At 42.9% G+C, this 18,234-nt stretch overlaps 1 protein-coding gene across 3 annotated transcripts in view; it reads right to left on the reverse strand.

Moving 5' to 3' along the window:
• The window catches only part of RFFL (ring finger and FYVE like domain containing E3 ubiquitin protein ligase), a 65,597-nt gene extending 48,423 nt beyond the window's left edge, over positions 1–17,174 (reverse strand). The window contains exon 1 of one of the 3 annotated variants that reach the window (XM_043583708.1): positions 16,954–17,174. The gene's annotated coding sequence lies outside the window, so the exon portion shown is untranslated. Of the gene's footprint in view, positions 1–1,870; positions 2,364–16,953 lie in introns of those variants that run through there. The other 2 variants (XM_043583709.1, XM_043583707.1) reach the window with 2 other exon arrangements.
• Between the last annotated feature and the right edge of the window lie 1,060 nt (positions 17,175–18,234).

An 18,234-nucleotide genomic window follows, 5' to 3' on the forward strand; every position in this document is an offset into this window, starting at 1 on the left:
AAATCCAAGTCTCCAGAAACCAGTGGCTGCCTCAGCTTGTTGAGTGTTAGGGACATTGCCAAATTCTCATCTTTGGAGTTCTAGGATCTTCTAACCTTTTTTAAAAAACTAGAGTACCTCCCCTTCAAAAAAGACAGATGAGCATCAACTATCGTCTAATAAATCACAGAAATTAAATGTGAAAAATGAGTAAATTTTAGGATACTCAAGAATCCACTCTAGGGGTACTTAAGAATCCACAGGGGTGCCTACTGAAAATAATTCTTTCTCATCCGAGTCCCTCAGACATTCTGGATTAGCCCAAGTGGAGAGGCCCCAGAATCAGAATTTTCAATAATCATCTCCTGCTCCCACATGATTCTGATGCAGGTGGGACTCAAATATTTTGAGATACCAGTCATATAGCTATGTTCCCCGAGCACTGTTTACAATAAAATGAAAAGTTGTGTTTCAAAGACCACCAAAATGAGCCACGGTCTCCCTGAGTATGCCACAGACATTAGTCCTCTTACCCACAAGAATCACCAAGTATACAACAACTGAACTGTATTTATTTTGTCAACTGGACCATTATTTTCTTCAAGCCTCCAGAGACAATTATTACCCTAACTACTCTTAAGGATTTTAGCTGTCACCCACAGTCGTTATACTGAGACACTTTCACACCTGGGATGCAGTACAAGGGGCTTAATGGAATTTTTATGGCTGTAAAGATTAAAGTTCACTTGACTCAACAGAATAGTCAAATAAAACAAAGGATAAAACCTCCCAAAAGGCACAGGTTGAAAGTAGAGGCTTTTGACTTCCTGATGAGGCAGTTTTGCCCAGAAATTCAAACCATGGGATGCTATATAGCTCATATGTCTTGAGAGTACCCAAATGCCAACTTATCACCACAGCATCAGCCAATGCAGGCTTACTGTAACATTTGGAAGCACAAACCTCCTGTATAAAATGGCCTCTCCTGGGAGACAGAGGCTGTCGCCATGCCGGGGATCATTCCATCTTGGGGCCAGAAGGACCAGGCAGTCCTTTTAATCTTTAACGAGCCACTTTCATGTTCAGGTGTGGGAACCTGCTTCACAGCACTTTGCTGCAAAACAACACCCCCCCCCCCCAACCAGCTGTGTGAGGGCACGTGATGTGAGTCTGTCCCTGATGGTACAGTGACCAGAATCTGGTCTATAATGTAATTGTGGGCATTTGATTATCCACTGCGGTGTAATAGTTCAGAAGGGTATCCAATATCGAGGGTACAGCAACTGCCTACCTCAGTCACAGTGAAATACTAGATCCCTAAATGTCAGGGAATTGAAAAAGTAGCAAGCCTGCGGGAAAAGGAAGAATCCTAAGCTGACAGGACACAGTGGGAGGCCCTAATAACAAGATGGGGGGAAAGGAAGTCAGCAATGTGACCAATCTGCTATCCTGGGCAGCTCAATTTAGAAACCTGGCGATGGAAATGTGGGAACCGTCTGATAGTGTAATTTCCTTTACAAAGCTATTTCTTCATTTTCTCTCCTGAGTTGTTAATACAGAAGAAGGGCAGGGACAGGCCCTTGTCCTCCAACTCCATCACGTAAACAACTCCCATAGCTTCATAATGAAGTGACTAGTAGGCTCACGTCCTATTCCCCAGTAACCACCCTCTCGGACCAAAGATTCTGTAATTCAACTCTGAGGATTTCCTGAATTCACAATTCTTCTTCACTGTTTACCTCTGGACTCTCCTCTTTAAATACATCCACACACACTCCTCTTTCTCTCTCTACTCCCTGCCACCTCCCATACCCATGCCCTGCCTCCCATAAGTCAAACTTTCTGACTTTTCACTTTGGTTTCCACTAAAATGCCACAAGATTTAAGTTACCTTCTCGCAGGTGCCCAAGTCTATGGGGCCTCTGTTGACATGTGTCTCATCTGGATGGGTGATTTCTGGCCAAGTAGATAAAACTACCTGTTCACCTACAGTTAATCTTCAAACTGGCTTGTGTAGGCTGTGGAAATAAAAGAGTAAGGCTGCACAGCTTGAATGTCCCATCAAGGTAATCAAAATAATGGAAGAGAGACAGTAGACAGGAGAGATTTCAAAATAAAGACTGAACTGTGCATTTCAGTAGCACTTAAGAAAACACTCCATCTGATTAAGCCCCTGATGAGTAGGCTAATACCCAAAGGACTGTACGTTCTCCAAAGATTATTGTGCTCACAGCTCTTGCTTCCCTCAAGGTTCATAAAATCAAACTTGCATTACTTATAATAAAGTGGATAGGTAGATTCCAACATCAAGAATTCTGCTGATTTCCTTGCAAATAAAGCTACAACCTTATTTCAACCCAAACTCATGTAACGAAGAATAAAATACATTTTGTTTAGGTCTTTCAAAGGTACCTCTCATGCCTTTTATAAGAAAACAAAAGGGGTTAGAAAAAGGAAAACAACACTATCCCAAGCTGAAGCACTTAAAAAAAAAAAAAATCACAGCCAAAATGCCCATAATACATTCTCCACTGAAAACAAAAAAAGCATTAACACAACAGCAGATGGGGACTATGGGAACACGAACACACACACACACAGAATATACATACACATAGAGTGAAAAAAGATACAAAACACATATAGTTCAAAAGTTTAAAACCATTTCATAGTAGTTACTTCTGATAAGGATGGGGTTTACCTCCTGCCTTATATTACACTCTCGTGCTATTTTAGTATTTTTAAATGAGTGACATAAGCTAAGTAATATTACCAGAAGTGGGGTACCTAAGGTCACTTGACAAAAAAACAGCTATGTGAATAAGATGGTAGGGCCACTGTAAAATCAATTTTCAGCATATTTAAGGATATTTTCACTGAGGCAAATTTCTAAAGAACTAACCAGAAATTTGGGGCACCTGGGTGGCTCAGTTGGTTAGGCATCCAACTCTTAAAAAAAAATTTTTTTAATGCTTATTCACTTTTTGAGAGACAGAGGCAGAGCGTGAATGGGGGAGGGGCAGAGAGAGAGAGGGAGACACAGAATCCAAAGCAGGCTCCAGGCTCTGAGCTGTCAGCACAGAGCCTGACGCAGGGCTCGAACTCATGGACTGTGAGATCATGACCTGAGCTGAAGTCAGACACTTAACCGACTGAGCCACCCAGGTGCCCCCAAGTATCCAACTCGATTTCAGCTCGGGTCATGATCTCATGGTTCATGAGTTTGAAGTCCCCCCCCCTCCTTGTCAGGCTTGCAATTCTCACTCCCCCTCTCTCTCTGCCCTTCCCCAACTCACACCCTCGCAAAAATAAATAAAACATTAAAAAAATAAAAATTAATAAAATAAAGTAAGTGAAACATTAAAATAATAAGTAAAAATTAATAAAATAAAATAAACATTTTTAAATTATACATAAGCATAAATTAGACATTTTTGAATTATAAATATAAAATAAAATAAAAATTTTATTATAAATAAATAAAAATAAAATAAAATAATAAACATATATAAACCATCCGACTCAGCAATTATACTCCTAGGCACTTAATCTAGAGAAATTAAAACTTGTATACACAAAACACCTCTAAACAAATGTCCGTGACAGTTTTATTTACATTCTGAAAACTGGAAACAACCAATAGGTGAATCGCTAAAAAAAACTTGTGGCACATCCACTACTTCTCAACAAAAAGGAACGGGCTACTACAACACACAACTTGCATGGAAGGCATCGTGCTAAGTTAAAAATGCCAATCTCAGAAGGTCACATATTGTTGTGAATCCATTTCCATAACATTTCAGAAATGACAAAATTATACAGACAGAGAACAGATCGCTGGTTGCCAAGGATTAGGGATGATGTGACTATAAAAGTGCAATTACTCATTCAACTGTCCAATCACCACGGGGAACCCAGAAAGGCGAAAAGTTTGTAAAGCAAAGCACATTTCTTCTTATGTTGCAGTTCCTACCATGCCAGAAAAAAAAGAAAAAAGATTCTCTAAGCATGGATCAGTTGCTGGCCCAACCACCTGAAATACATTTCAGGCATTACCTGTGCCTCATCCCTCCCTGTATTTCCGTCTGAGCTCCCCCAGAGCCATAAGCAATGAGCCAAAAGGCAGAAGTAACCCATACAGAATGAATTCTGCTGTAGTTTCAGCTCAGCATTCAGCCGAAAGTACCCTGCTGGAAATCAAAAGCATCTGAACACTGCAGCAACGAGACAAAGAAATTGTGAAAGACGTGGTTACCAGGTAGGGCACCTCACATGTGACAGGGTTCTTACTACAAATAGCTTTCCTTACAAAAGTCTCAGGAGCATTCTCCAAAAATGTGAGGGAGAGGTTAGCAGAAAAAAATTAAATGATGCTTCTTCTGTGATTCTTCAAGCCAGTCCTCAAGGGTTTCATACGTAGGGGAAGCAGGACATGTGTCTCAAGCCCAGAGAGCAAAGTTTTACTTTCCATACTGATCAGGACTTCCTCCTGAAAATGGTCTATCACCATTTATTCCATTATCATTTACGACAGGAAGTCAGAATATCTACATGTCTTATGTAGAGGGCAATTTATTGAGGCCTAGTGACAAACAGGAAGACACTGCCCCCACCAGAAAAAAAATAATTGAAAAATGAAAAGCCATCAATAAATCCTTCTCTAAGCCAAAGCTTTAGCTGTTTAGCCAAATGTGCTTTTAAGGGTGACTGGTTTATACACCAAATACAATTACAGGGGCACCTGGGTGGCTCAGTTGGTTGAGCATCCGAGTCTTGATTTTGACTTAGGTCATGATCTCATGGTTCGTGGGTTTGAGCCCCACACTGGGCTCTGTACTGACAATGCAGAGCCTGCTTGGGATTTTCTCTCTGCCCCTGCCCCACTTACTTTCTCTCTCTCTCTCTCTCTCTCTCTCTCTCTCTCTCTCTCTCTCTCAAAAAAAATAAATAAATTTTTAAAAATACAATTATAATGTTAGAATTTGGAATAAACCATGAAACAACACTTCAGTGCTAACAGAACTAAAACTAGTAAGTAACAAGTGTTGCTAACATCTTTTTTTTTTTTTTTTTTTTTTTTTTTTTTTTTTAAGAGAGAGAGCTAGAGGGGCGCCTGGGTGGCTCAGTCGGTTAAGCAGCCGACTTCGGCTCAGGTCATGATCTCGCGGTCCATGAGTTCAAGCCCCACGTCAGGCTCTGTGCTGACAGCTCAGAACCTGGAGCCTGTTTCAGATTCTGTGTCTCCCTCTCTCTGACCCTCCCCCGTTCATGCTCTGTCTCTCTCTGTCTCAAAAATAAATAAACGTTAAAAAAAAAATTTTTTTTTTTAAAAAAAGAGAGAGAGCTAGAGAGCCAGCAGGGGAGAGGGGCAGAGGGAAGGAGAGAGGGAGAGTGGGAGAGAGGGAAAGAGAATCTTAAGCAGGCTCCATGCTCAGCATAGAGCCCCAAGTGGGGCTTGATCCCCCTGGGATCATGACCTGAGCCAAAACCAAGTTGTACACTCAACAAACTGAGCCACCCAGGCACCTAATACTCTTTTTAAATACCATTTCACACAAAGAGGCCCACATATAAGAAATTTCAAAGCCCACCACTATATGAACTAGAACCTACTTCTGAAGACATACTCTGAAAAGTAATGGTAACGGATGTGTCAACGGACCATGTGGCCACTATAGCCTGGTGGTTGAAAGCTTGGACTTCACAGCCAGAAGGGTTCAAACACTGTGTGGCCTTGCACCCATCACTTAACTTCTCTGTGCAGTGTTTTCACATCTGTGGAACAGAGAAACTAGTACCCATGCTTCGTAAAACTGTTGGGAGGATGAAATAAGTTCATATAGTCAAGTCCCTGCACACAGCAAGTACACAGGGAGTGTTGGTAATTTTTATACAGGTAAAATATGGCACAAAGACAAGTATAACACAGCAAAAGAAATGTCAGTCTTTTCATCAGTCTTCCACCAAATTCTCTCATACTTTTAGACAAGAGTAAGCCTTCCCCTGACTCCCACCAAACAACGCATACAATTCTGTTTAGAAAAAAAGTATCATTTTACACAACGGAATGAGTAAAATAAATCCTGCTGAGCAGGCCTAATGCTTCCCAAACTCTCATGGGCAAAATATGATTTCAATAGGAAAGGGGGCTGTTTTGTCGAGACAGTTTTATAATGTCCTTCACCAAATCAAATGTTCAAAGTGCAAATTCAAGGCTTCACACAGCAGGCACAGACTTTCAAAAACATCTGTATCCTCACACTCATGTTCTCCATCCTTCTTTCCTAATCAAGGTTATAATAACCAAAGTCCTCTGTAGGTGGCACACTGCCGGACAACATGCCATCCTACTGAATAGTCAGTAACTAGGAAAGAAAGGCCCAGGGAGTCAACACTCTCTTTACAGCCCCCCACCCCCACCCCACCCCACCCCAGTCAGAAAGATGGCAAGAGACATTTGTTCGTCTCGAGAGACACTTAAAGAAAACAGTTTTGACTTGAATAATCTAGACACAATGCCATACCTTTCTCCACTTCTAGGTTTCCCAACCATTCAGAGAACAGCCAAGACGTTTTGGAATCAGAAACGTAAATTGTTTCCAAAAGTGTTCAACAATGCTTGTCCAAAGGCCCCAACAGAGCTGGTAATTTAGACAGCTGTGCTAGGAGCCACAGAAGCTGCATTTTCTAACTAGTATTGCTTCTGAACAATTGAAACTTTCTCCAGTGCAAAGTCCAGACACAGGGAGCAGTGTTCCTTGAGAACATCCAAACAGTTTCATTTTTGTTTAACCACCAAAATAACAGCTCCAATAATCTATCAAATTTGACATTTTATCCAACTAGGCAATTTAAACCAGGATGCAAAGCCTGCAGAGATTATCCCCCCCTGCTCCATATCAACATTCATTTTGACATTACAGCAACACAAACTAGGAAGACTTGTTCCTAGACTACTTATAAAAGGCTTCTAAAAAAGGCACCGCAAACTTTAGTGCCTCAAAAAAACTGCACATCCCCATATTTTATTGTCTTACACTTTTAAGCAGGTTTTATTAACTGTGAGTAAAGTTACTCACAGTTAGGCCAAGAGGTTGAAAACTCCTTTTTAGTGGTTAGTCAAAAGAGGTAAACATCCCTCCTGATCCAGGCACCAAATGCAAGTTGTACTGACTTATTCTTAAACATATTAAAGGTAAGTATCCCTCACCTAATCTCCAAGTAGTAACACTGTGGTTCTGAATTAGCAAATCACCAGGTGATGGAACTTCTCTCCCCAAGCAGGGATGGGAGCTCAGGGCTGTTTCATTTACAGGTAACAGGTAGCTGAGGAAGACAGTGATTATCAATGTCCTCAGAACCACCTAGAACAATGCTATTCAAAGTGCCTTAAGCTCCTCTGGGCCTTAAATTCCTCCTCTGCAAAATAAAGGCAGCCTCGTAATTTCAGAATTTCTCAGCATCATCACCACCACCACCACCACCATCATCATTATGGTCGTCAGAAACCCAAGCCTCAGTCCCAAACACTGATTGTATAAGTCTAGGCTAAGAAGCAGGAAACTGAATTTTTTTTTACAAGTGCCCAGGGGATTATGGGGCACACTAAAATTTGAGATCAGCCATATATTTTTATATATTATAGCAATGTTTTTAGGAATAAAAAAGGTTACAATTTGTGTGTAACCCCTGATAAATTATCTTAGGTAAAGAATATTTTTAATTTCGTATATTAAAACTTACAGAAAGCATATTTTAATGTTTTTAAAAAATTTTTTCAATGTTTATTTTTTAGAGAGATGGAGTGTGATTGGGGGAAGGGCAGAGAGACAGGGAGACAGACTCTGAAGCAGGCTCCAGGCTCTGAGCTGCCAGCACAGAGCCCGACGCAGGGCTTGAACCCACGAAACATGAGATCATGTCCTGAGCTGAAGTCCAGCACTTAACAGACCGAGCCACCCAGGCGCCCCTAATACACTTTTATAATATTTGTAATATGTAACAAATTTCAACTTTTCCCCATTTAAAAATTTTTTTTTAGTAATCTCTACATCAATGTGGGGCTCGAACTCACGACCCTGAGACCAAGAGTCACGTGCTCTACCAACTGAGACGGCCAGATGCCCCAACTTTTCCCCATTTATAAAAATGACATTGGTGAGGGTGCCTGGCTGGCTCAGTAAGTGGAGCCTGTGGCTCTTGATTTCAGGGTTGTGAGTTTGGGCCCCACGTTGGGCACAGAAGTTAAAAAAAAAAAAAAATGATGTTTGGTTGGGAAGATCAAATGTAAATTAAAATACATGTAAATATGTACGTTATGACATCAAAATTGTTTTGTTTGTTTTTAGAGAGAGTGCAAGCAGGGATGGGGAGAGAGAGGGATGTAGGGAGAGAGGGGGAGAGAGACTCTTGAATTTTCTGCAATCCCTCCCAAATAAAACCAGTGGCTTATTTTTATGTTTGTGTTGTTTCTAAAAAGATGAGACAAGGAGGATTTCAGGCTACGGTTTATGAGCATTTCCAAAAGTAGGTACAGTGCAGGTATGGACAGCCTATATCTCAAATAAAAACCAATTTAAATATAATTGTCAGTGTATTTTCACTTTCAGTATTAGTTTTGGTACTACAAGAGACATGTTGATATGCTGTATGAAAAAAAAAATGTTTAATGTTTATTTATTTATTTTGACAGGGGGTGGGGAGAAAAAGAGAGAGCGCCTATGTGCCTGCAAGCAGGGTAGAGAATCCCAAGCAGGCTCCACTCTGTCAGCACAGAGCCCAACACAAGGCTTGATTTCACAAACCCAGCCCATGAGATCATGACCTGATCCGAAATCAAGAGTCAGACACTTAACTGAGCCATCCAGGCACCCCTCAAAAATTTTATCACACAAAGTTTAAGAATCTGATGAAGATCATCTGGAGGTGAAGTGGCAGAATGATACCATTTTTATGTCCCCTATTAACTGGCTGGCTCACTGTCCCTATTCATCAAGCTGCTGGTCCGCAACTGTGTCAACAACCCAGAGAGTTAGGAAACACCTAACTGGATCAGACCAGTGGGCATGGGAGTAGAGGATTCAGATTCATCTGGAGTGCTGGGTCCAACTATACGGTGAGGGCAGTAAGGAAGGTGGAGTGGCCTTTGTCAAGCTTTCTGGGAATATTCAGGCACCCCCTCGCTCCACCCGTCCCGTAGCAAACACTGGCTAAGGCAAACTTCAGCTTGCACTCAGAATGATTAAGCAAATTCTTCCATCAGTAAATAAAATGACCAAGAATGGTACCTGAAGTCCAGTCATGCCCAAAAGGTAGAAACCAAGGCAAACAGGAGAGAAGCTGAAAGACTAAGAATTTCCTGCTATGGGCTGAGAGGGTCCTAGCATCCGCAATTCTTCCTGCCACCTTCTTCCAACTGTACAAAATGTTAGCCCCTAACTCTTCCTCTTCACCCCTCCAAAAAATCCCAAATGCCCAAACAATGGCTGCTACTTTACAAAAAAACCAATTCCCCCTCTTCCTAGAACCATCCTTGACTAAACATTCCTCCAACTAACTGAACTTCAGCTGACCTACTGCTGCTAGAGCAAGCCCTAGAAAACACTCTGCTCTCTTTCTCCAAACTAGAATGCTCCTTTTGTCCAGCATTTTCGATTAAAGCCTTATGCTCTGGTGAATCTTCTTCCACACCAATAAATAATAGTTTACCATGGTCAAGAGGAGGTATAATTAATTGGTTGTGGACCCACTGACTCAGGACCTCGGAAAAGGTTGGAAGCAGAAATAGGATGAGGCTATTTCCAAGGCAGATGTCTTAAACATTATCATAAAGAAAAAAGGTAAGATTCACAGAAAATGCTGGAGGGACAACACACTTCTATACATTTTAGGATCAAATCTTGTGCTGTTCGTCTGTATGCCTGTCATCTGGACTGAGACTGGAAAGATTTTCCAAAGCAAATGAGTAAAGCATGAAGAAGATGGGGTGGGAGAGAAGGATGCTCCATTTACTTAAGAAAAGCTTTTTTTTTTTTTTTTGCAAGTCTTTTAACATAATCCAGCAGTTGCAAATAAACAATGGTGCTGATTACTAACGAATTGCATTAACCACTCAGAGGCCAGCAGAGCCTCCAGTTGGCCTAACTTCCTGTAAGTTTCAGGATGACTAGGCAGCATTTCTTTCAAGAGGATCAAGGCAGTTAAAATGTTTTCAGCGAACAGACTGGCTCCTGGTAGTTCAAATGGGGATGGGCTTCCCCTCCCTTTAGAACTGGACTGCGGGAAACAAACAGTTGTCCTAGGGAGCCCTGACCACTCCACAACCCAGAGACAATGAAATACGCGATTCCAGAAGGCCTGAGCATGTTAAACTGGGAGATGGGGGCCTAGCCCCCAGCACCAGAGAGGGGCAGCTTTAAAAAGTCAAGTAACACTTGCTCAACAAAATTTTTTAAAAGTTCAAAATCAGCACGAGGGGTAGCTGCTGAAAAAGGCTGCTGAGATTGCAAGAAGGTTTTGCTTATCTTTTTATAGGAGAGGACAATGGAGAAATTACCAGACCAAGGTCACTTTCCATTAAAAAAACACAAAACAACACAAAAAGAGGCTGGAAGCCTTAACAGAGCTAAAAACCTGTGTAAAGTCATGACTCCATGAAATCAGCAGCCTGGTGAGAATCTCTGCAAGAATCCTATAGGAAATGAGGGCGGATTAGAGTAATTAAATGTAAAGTCTCCTCGAGAGCAACTTCTGTTCCTGAAGACTAGAGCCATTTCTGTGAAACGTATCATAGAAAAATTGTGAGGAGGATTTGCCAGGCAGCTCAGCCTCTCCACTTTCACATCAGGTCTGCAAACGCTATGATCTAAAAAGAACAGAGCGGTGATTTGGGGAGGGCATTAAATAATACACCTTATCAGAGAAACCCACTCCACTCTCCAGTCTTTGCAAAAGTCCACATGCTCGTGTAAGTGTAATATACTTAGCGGTTTCAAAAATTACACACATTTCCTCAAAAGAGATGTAAGGAAAAAATATAATCATGGGGTAAAGGCCAAACATTGTCTCTTCTGAATGCTTAAATAGCCAATTATGTGCCTTAATACATTAATTCTATGGAGAGAAAGAAGACTATTACAGGAAAGTTGAATAAGACATCTTAAAAAATGTACCCTGGGGCCTAAGTCCATTCAACTGACAGTAAAATCACCCCCTCAAAAAAGCAGTTTTATGCAACATCTAGTATTTTAATTTCCCAGCTGCCAAGAGAAATATATAAGGAGCAGAAATTAAACTAATTATGTCAGCAGCACAGTGAACAAAACTTTAATTGTATTACACACCAGTTAGACATTTGCTGAACAATACAAAGGCCCTTAAGGGTAGAAACTTCTTTAGAATATAAATGATTCCCAATCAAATGACAAAAATTAGTCTGTTTGGGCAATAAACAGATTCATGGCTTAGACACAAACTTTCAACCAACATCATAATTCAATATAAAAAATAAATATATGGTATAAGGAAGAAATCTTGAAAATGGCTTTGAATCACTCTCTGATTTACATATGCTGTATCATTAATAGGTCCTTTAAGCCAGTATTGTACTAATCAGCTTTTTTAACATCCTGCCCACAAAAGGGCCTATTCATTTAGCTGGGAGACAGGTGTTAGCAACCAGCAACCTCTCTTTTAGCCTGGAGTTTCAGGGGCCTGGCCTGTGATTACTGGGGCATGATTGGCAAGTCGAAAGGAAGGGCACTTTGAAAGGGAGGAGAGAGGGAAAGAGAAACAAAAGAGACCGAAAGGGAGAACGGGAGATGAGGGAAGAAATGGATGTCAGCTGCTACTTAATGGGGCCACCCTTACAGCCTCCTAGACTGACGTGAGTGCCCGCGCACTACCACCCAGATAGATACGTATGGCTGAATTTGGATGGCATTAATTCATTTCTGCAAACAGTAACTCTGGATATATGCCTATACTCCTCTCATTCTAAAAACACTTTTGAGTGTCCTATGACTCATCTTCTTTACCCATATCATCCAGTTCCTAACTTTAGTCCTCACTCTTTCAGAGACTCTCTAAAAGAGCTGACAGAGTAGATATTCCTGGAAAGAGATACAGAGAAGGCCAGATTTAGAAAGACATCTTAAGCCTCTGGAATAGAAATCCTAGCAGAAAGTAGGAGAAGTGAACATTCATGGAGTTGCCTGCAATGTATAAAGAATGGATCTTCTCTCTTTTAATCCACGGAACAATCCCATCAGGCATTATTTTCATCTTGGGGATGAAGAAAATGAAGCTGACAAAGATTAAGGAACGTGTCTTGAAGTAGCAGAGGCCAGGAGGTGGAAGAATTGGGATTCAAAACCAGGTTTGTCTATTTCCTCAACTGTTACACTTTTCCCAAGTTTAATTCCCTAACTAACATGTTGAGTGCCCCAATTCTGTTTTAACTGGGATGGTTCTGTACTTCAGCAATTGTGCTTCCTTCCATGAACTCCGCAAAGGACCCGTGACTAAATTTTATTGACTATTAAGCCTCCATTATTTTCAATAAAGCTCTTTGGCTATGAAGCAGTGAAACATCTGGCAAGTTGGCTTTATTTTTAAATCCTACACGCGGAGAATTCCCAGGCATCTCTCCTATCCAACACTGATCGTAACTAGATTCGACTACCGATTCAGACCTCCAGTCGTTTCCACATTATCATTCATTTGTCCACTCAGGAAATAAAGGAAGCTACTTTCACCAACCCTCCCTCATGACTCCAGATAGATAATACAGCGGGAGGGCGGGGCCTCTTTGTAAAGTAATTTACATAAAAGTTATAAAAGCTCTTTGTTATCTGTCATGACTAGGAAATGGGCTATTCTAGCAAATCAAACATCCTGGATACCATAATGATGCTTTTAAAGGGACTACCATTTGTAAAGAATTTCAAAGCAGTGCAACAGTGGCTCCCAAACCTGGCTGCATATCAGAATCGCTTTGGGGACCTTTTTGGAAATAGATGCCAGAATGGTTTTTAAAATGTAGATTCTTGGGGCGCCTGTGTGGCTCAGTCAGTTAAGCTTCTGACTCCGGCTCAGGTCATGATCTCACTCAGGTCATGATCTCACAGTTCGTGGGTTGGAGCCCCCCATTGGGCTCTGTGCTGACAGCTCGGAGCATGGAGCCTGCTTTGGATTCTGTGTCTCCCTCTCTCTCTGCCCCTACACCGCTCATGCTCTGTGTCTCTCAAAAATAAAATAAACATTTTTACAAAATTAAACAAATAAATAAACAAAATGTAGATTCTTGGTCATCACTCATTCACTCAATCAAATCTCCAGGAGGTGGGGCTGGGAAATCTGTATTTTTAAAGAACCCCTTAGTGACTCAGCTGCAAACTGCAGCTTTCAAGGAATGGCTGGCTTTGGGAACTCCTTGCAATAAAACACACTAAAAAGGCTAAAGGCTGCACTGAATACAATGTGACCTTTTTTTACTGATTCGGGAAGACTTGGGGATCTCCCAATGGCTCTAGTTCATCATTCACTACTGTCACCAGTCACTGTACTGGCAAAACCAGAAAGGAAAGTTTAAGATTTTGTATTGGTACAAAGCTGGAAAAACCAGCTTTGGTTTTCCTATCAGATTCAAAAAGCTAATTTTCCCCCAGAGGAAACACAGATTTTATGCTTGCTCTGAAAAAGGAAAATGTTTAAGATTGTGCAGTAGGATTCTCTTAACCAACTGTTTGGCTCCAATTCAGAACGTTAACAGGCCCAAATTCATCAAAAATGGGGAATATTCAACCTGCACAGGGGAAAGCAAAGAAACTTCATGACCATCTTAATCAAGAGAAAGGAAGATAATGGGTTTAAAGTAAGAATGGCATTATAGGATTAGATAAAACCACTGTCCTGACCATGGCAACTGATAAATCCTGGAAACTGGGAGAGCCAAGGCCTAGGATTCCTTCCTGTCAGGGATGGCTTTCATTTGAGATGTAACAGAATATCCTATTAAAAGTCCTATTTAAAACACTGTTGATAATATAAAGTCACGATACAAGAAAATGACCAAACCATTTCCCTATTGAAAGAATGGGAGTTCGCGTGTTTGCATATAAAAAGACTGTCCTTGTGTGTCAACTATAGTTCAATTAAAAAATAAACCAAAAAAAGGTAATAAAAAAATAGATTGTCCTTATAATTACCAAAATCTTTCTTACATAAACACAAGTAACCACTACCAATAACCAGTAACCAAACAAAAATAATAACCAGTAATCATTACCAAACCAGTAATCATTACCAAACAATAATAAAGCAGCTCGTCCCTTGAGATTTAACCAATAGCAATTGAAAACTATGTATTCTCATTAAACTCTAAATTATAACTTAGCTCTGTATTGCAGAGGTGAGGAGATTCGAAAGGTACATAGGTTAAAACTTTCATCCCAAAATATAAACACTATGGTCAGTACAAGTTTGATATAAAAGTCTCTAGGGGTGCCTGGATGGCTCAGTCGGTTGAGCGACCAACTCTTGATTTCAGCTCAGGTCATGATATTGAGGTTCGTGGGTTCAGGCCACGTGTGGAGCTCTGAGTGGATATTGTGGAGCCTGCGTGAGATTCTCTCTCTCTCTCTCTCTCTCTCTCTCTCTCTCTCTCTCTCTTTCCCCCCCCCCTCCCCCTGCTCATGGGTGCAGCACTCTCTCTCAAAATAAATATTTTTTTAAGTCTCTAATCTACCATTAAAGCAATAGCAGCATTAAAGATTCTATTATAAGACATCAAGGTGGAATTTGTCCCCCTAACACTCTTTAGGTGTCTATAGGTGTTTCCAGAAAGTTCTAGGGACAATACTCTTACAGATGGGTGTGGCTATATTAAACATGACAGTGAACATGTGTTTAGGGAAGAAATTGTGCCCTTTTTTGTTACTGTTGCTGTTTTGTCTTTTCTAAATGCTGGTAATTGAAAATGCTTTTTCCACTGCTATCTTAAGAGGCCTTAAAGATGCATTATTAGATAGTGCTAAGCAGTTAGTTATGTCAACCCCTTGGCCATGAGAAAGATTAAAAACAAATTAATTTCTGGGGCACCTGGGTGGCTCAGTCGGTTAAGCGACTGACTTCGGCTCAGGTCATGATCTCACAGTTGGGTGAGTTCGAGCCCCGCGTCGGGCTCTGTGCTAACAGCTCAGAGCCTAGAGCCTACTTCAGATTCTGTGTCCCCCCCCCCTCTCTACCCCTCCCCTGCTCACACTCTGTCTCTCAATAATAAATAAAAACATTAAAAAAATTTAAAAAAAAACAAATTAATTTCTAATCTGAGAACAGCTCTTGTTTTGTGCGTATTATTTTAGCAAATGGTTAAATTAAATCAATTTAGAGGATTTAAAACCCTTGATCCCAATGTAAACAGAGTAACAGCTCTCTACCTCTACCTGACCAATTTGAAAGTTTTTAGTGGGCTTATCTTCATAATTAGATATAGACATTAAAGTGTGTGGGTGTCTCCTAGATTACATGGAAATTTCCTTCAAGCACAATCAAGTTATTATTTAGCCTTGCCACATCAAGTTGTTATACACAACTTCCAAACTTAAGAAAAATAACACCTCTAAATCAACTGTAATTTATGAACTGTACTCTGAAGTCCAAAATTATTAGGAAATATGCCATAATGCTTCAGAAATACTTGCCATCACCCACTTCCTTGAATGTGAAAAAGAACACAATCAGGAAAAAATGATAGAGAAGTTATTCAAACCTGAAATCCCCTGAACAGAGAGCAACCCTGCATCTCCCAACCCTGGAACTCTGTATAGGAACTCGGCCCTGCACCTGTCCCCTGCCTACTCCCATTCCTAAAAAAAATGGCTCAATAAATAGGACAGCTTTGGTCACATTGCAGTAACTTGAATTGTCACTAAGAAAATGACAAGGCTCCCCAGACAGCTGTAGCAACAGGAGTGACGGGAAATCTTCCCGGTCCTCCAAACCACCTGTAAAAGGGGATGAATAAGGAACTCGCTGCTTTCTAGAAGGCCACATGCACCTGTGGATGTCTGTAATTAGGTCACCGTGGCCTTTAGCCAAGGTGCAAAGTGACAGTAGTGGGTAAAGCCCTATTTCCAAGCTAACCGTAATTCCTCCCTGCGGTAGACTGGGAGGAGCTTGATACACCCTTCCTTGATTACACAAGCAGTTTTTTCCCACTAGAATAAATGACAGGCCAACAAAAAGGAGAAAATATGCTGTTGTTTGTATCTTCTACCAGCCCGAAATCAGGCTCTGAGCAGACAGATGCCTGCCATGCTCTGACTCCCCTGGTCTAGCCATACTTCCCTACGCCTGGGCAAATGTCTCAGGGGCTGCCGGCTGCAGAGAGGTCCCACTTCCCTCTCCGTCTTGGCCACTGACGACCTCACACACCACCTCACACGAACAGAGGACAAATCCCTAAAGCGGGAGGGGGTGGGGGGGGGGGGCACATTCCCAAACTTCTCCACTAAGCCTCCAAACTCCAGCCGTCTCCTTCCGAGAGGCCCGAAAGGCTCCTCCGCTAGGAAGCAGGGACAAGCCAGCTCCTTTAAGGGGGCACCAGGCCGCCGCGTACCTGACTCAGTTTCCTCTGCCATAAGGCGGCATCTTTCCCCCCACAAACCAATTGAACCTGCCGGTATGTAAGGCGTTTGGGGATATTTGAAAAGACCCGTCTCCTGTTACTGCCCCCACAGGTGAAATGCTTTCTTTGGAGGGACTTTTACTGGGACAGGTGCGAGCTGCCCCGGATGCGGAGACTTCCAGCGAGGCAGGGAGAGTCCCAGGCCGCGCCCCGCACGGAGGAGGCGCTTCCAGACCACAGCGCGGCGAGAGCCGAGGCCGAGCAGCGCCCCCACCCCGGCCTCCCCCAGGACCCCACCCAGGCCGGGCGCCCCGCGGATCCCAGCGCCGCCGCCGCCGCCTCCTCACCTGCCGCGGCCGCCCGCCCGGTCCGCACCTGGGAGGGGAGGGGAGGGGAGGAGCCGGATCCGGGCCGCGGACGCCTCAGGCAGGGGGGCTTCGGACTCCGCCGCGGCGGCGTCTCCGGGGCTGAGGGGCACCGGGGGGCGGTCGCGACATCCTCACGGGCGGCCCCAGGAAGTTGGCCCCCCCACCCATCCCCAGCCTCCCGGCCCGGCCGCTCCCGCCCCTCGCGCGGCCCCGCCCCCGGTGCGGCCCCGCCCCCTCTCGGGAGCGCGCCTCCGCTCCCGCAGCGCCCAAGCCACCATAGAGAGGGGCGAGGCACGCGGCGGGCTAGAGCGCGGCCTCCGAGCGCGCCCCCTGGCGGAGCTGGGGCCGCCGGAGGCGGGGCTGGCCGAGTCCGAGCCTGAGTCCTGTGGATGCATGCATTCGCCCCTATCTGGGCATCCCTCTGCTCCTCGTTGCCTTGGTCACCAGACTGCGCGACGAGCTGGAGTCCAGGTCTGAGGCTCAGCTAGATGGTGGTCCAGCCTGGTGACCTTGAGCGAGTCCTTTAACATCTTTGAACTGGTTTCGTTGTAAGAGGTTGTGAGTCGCCTCTCCTATCTCATTGTTCCTCGCAACAATGCTATAAGCAAGTGATGGTTCATAATGGAGGCAACCCGGGCCCATCAGGGTTCATTAGTTTAGTCAAGGTTCTGTAGCTGGAAAGCTATTAAAAGCCAGATCTGTAAGACATCAAAACCCATGCTTGTCCCACTCACTCGCTGGCACCTCCCTCTTCTAGGATTTCCCAGTCTAAACCCCCAGGGTTAGTTTTACCCTAAGAGGGTGAGGAAACTGCTCAGAGGAAGGCCTTAGTAAAAGGAAAATGACCCTGTGCTCGGGAGCCCACCCTGGCTATTCATCGGCTGTGTACCTTTCAGCAGGTACTAACACCTCCAAACTCCAGCTTCCTCATTCTTGAAAGAATTGGAATGGTTTAGGAGGTAGGTTGGTATGAGGATTACGGAGCACTACGGAGAAGTGCTTAGCAAACTATAAAGCACAAGGGTTGCATGGGGGATCGTTAGCCAGTGTAGACTAGGAAAATGCCTTAGGAAAATATACATTCTCATCATTCTTCTGACCAAGTCTAGTGATACTTTCTCCTATTTTTAGGTTCCTGTCAAAACCTCCCACAGTTGTGAACAGTTTGTATTTGAAAATAATGAGCATCACAAGGAAGTGATGTAAAAATACTATCATCTATACACGTAGACTCTCACAAGTATGATTTCTAATCTTCAC

Source organism: Prionailurus bengalensis, chromosome E1 (genome assembly GCF_016509475.1).
Source record: "Prionailurus bengalensis isolate Pbe53 chromosome E1, Fcat_Pben_1.1_paternal_pri, whole genome shotgun sequence".
Taxonomy (NCBI): domain Eukaryota; kingdom Metazoa; phylum Chordata; class Mammalia; order Carnivora; family Felidae; genus Prionailurus; species Prionailurus bengalensis.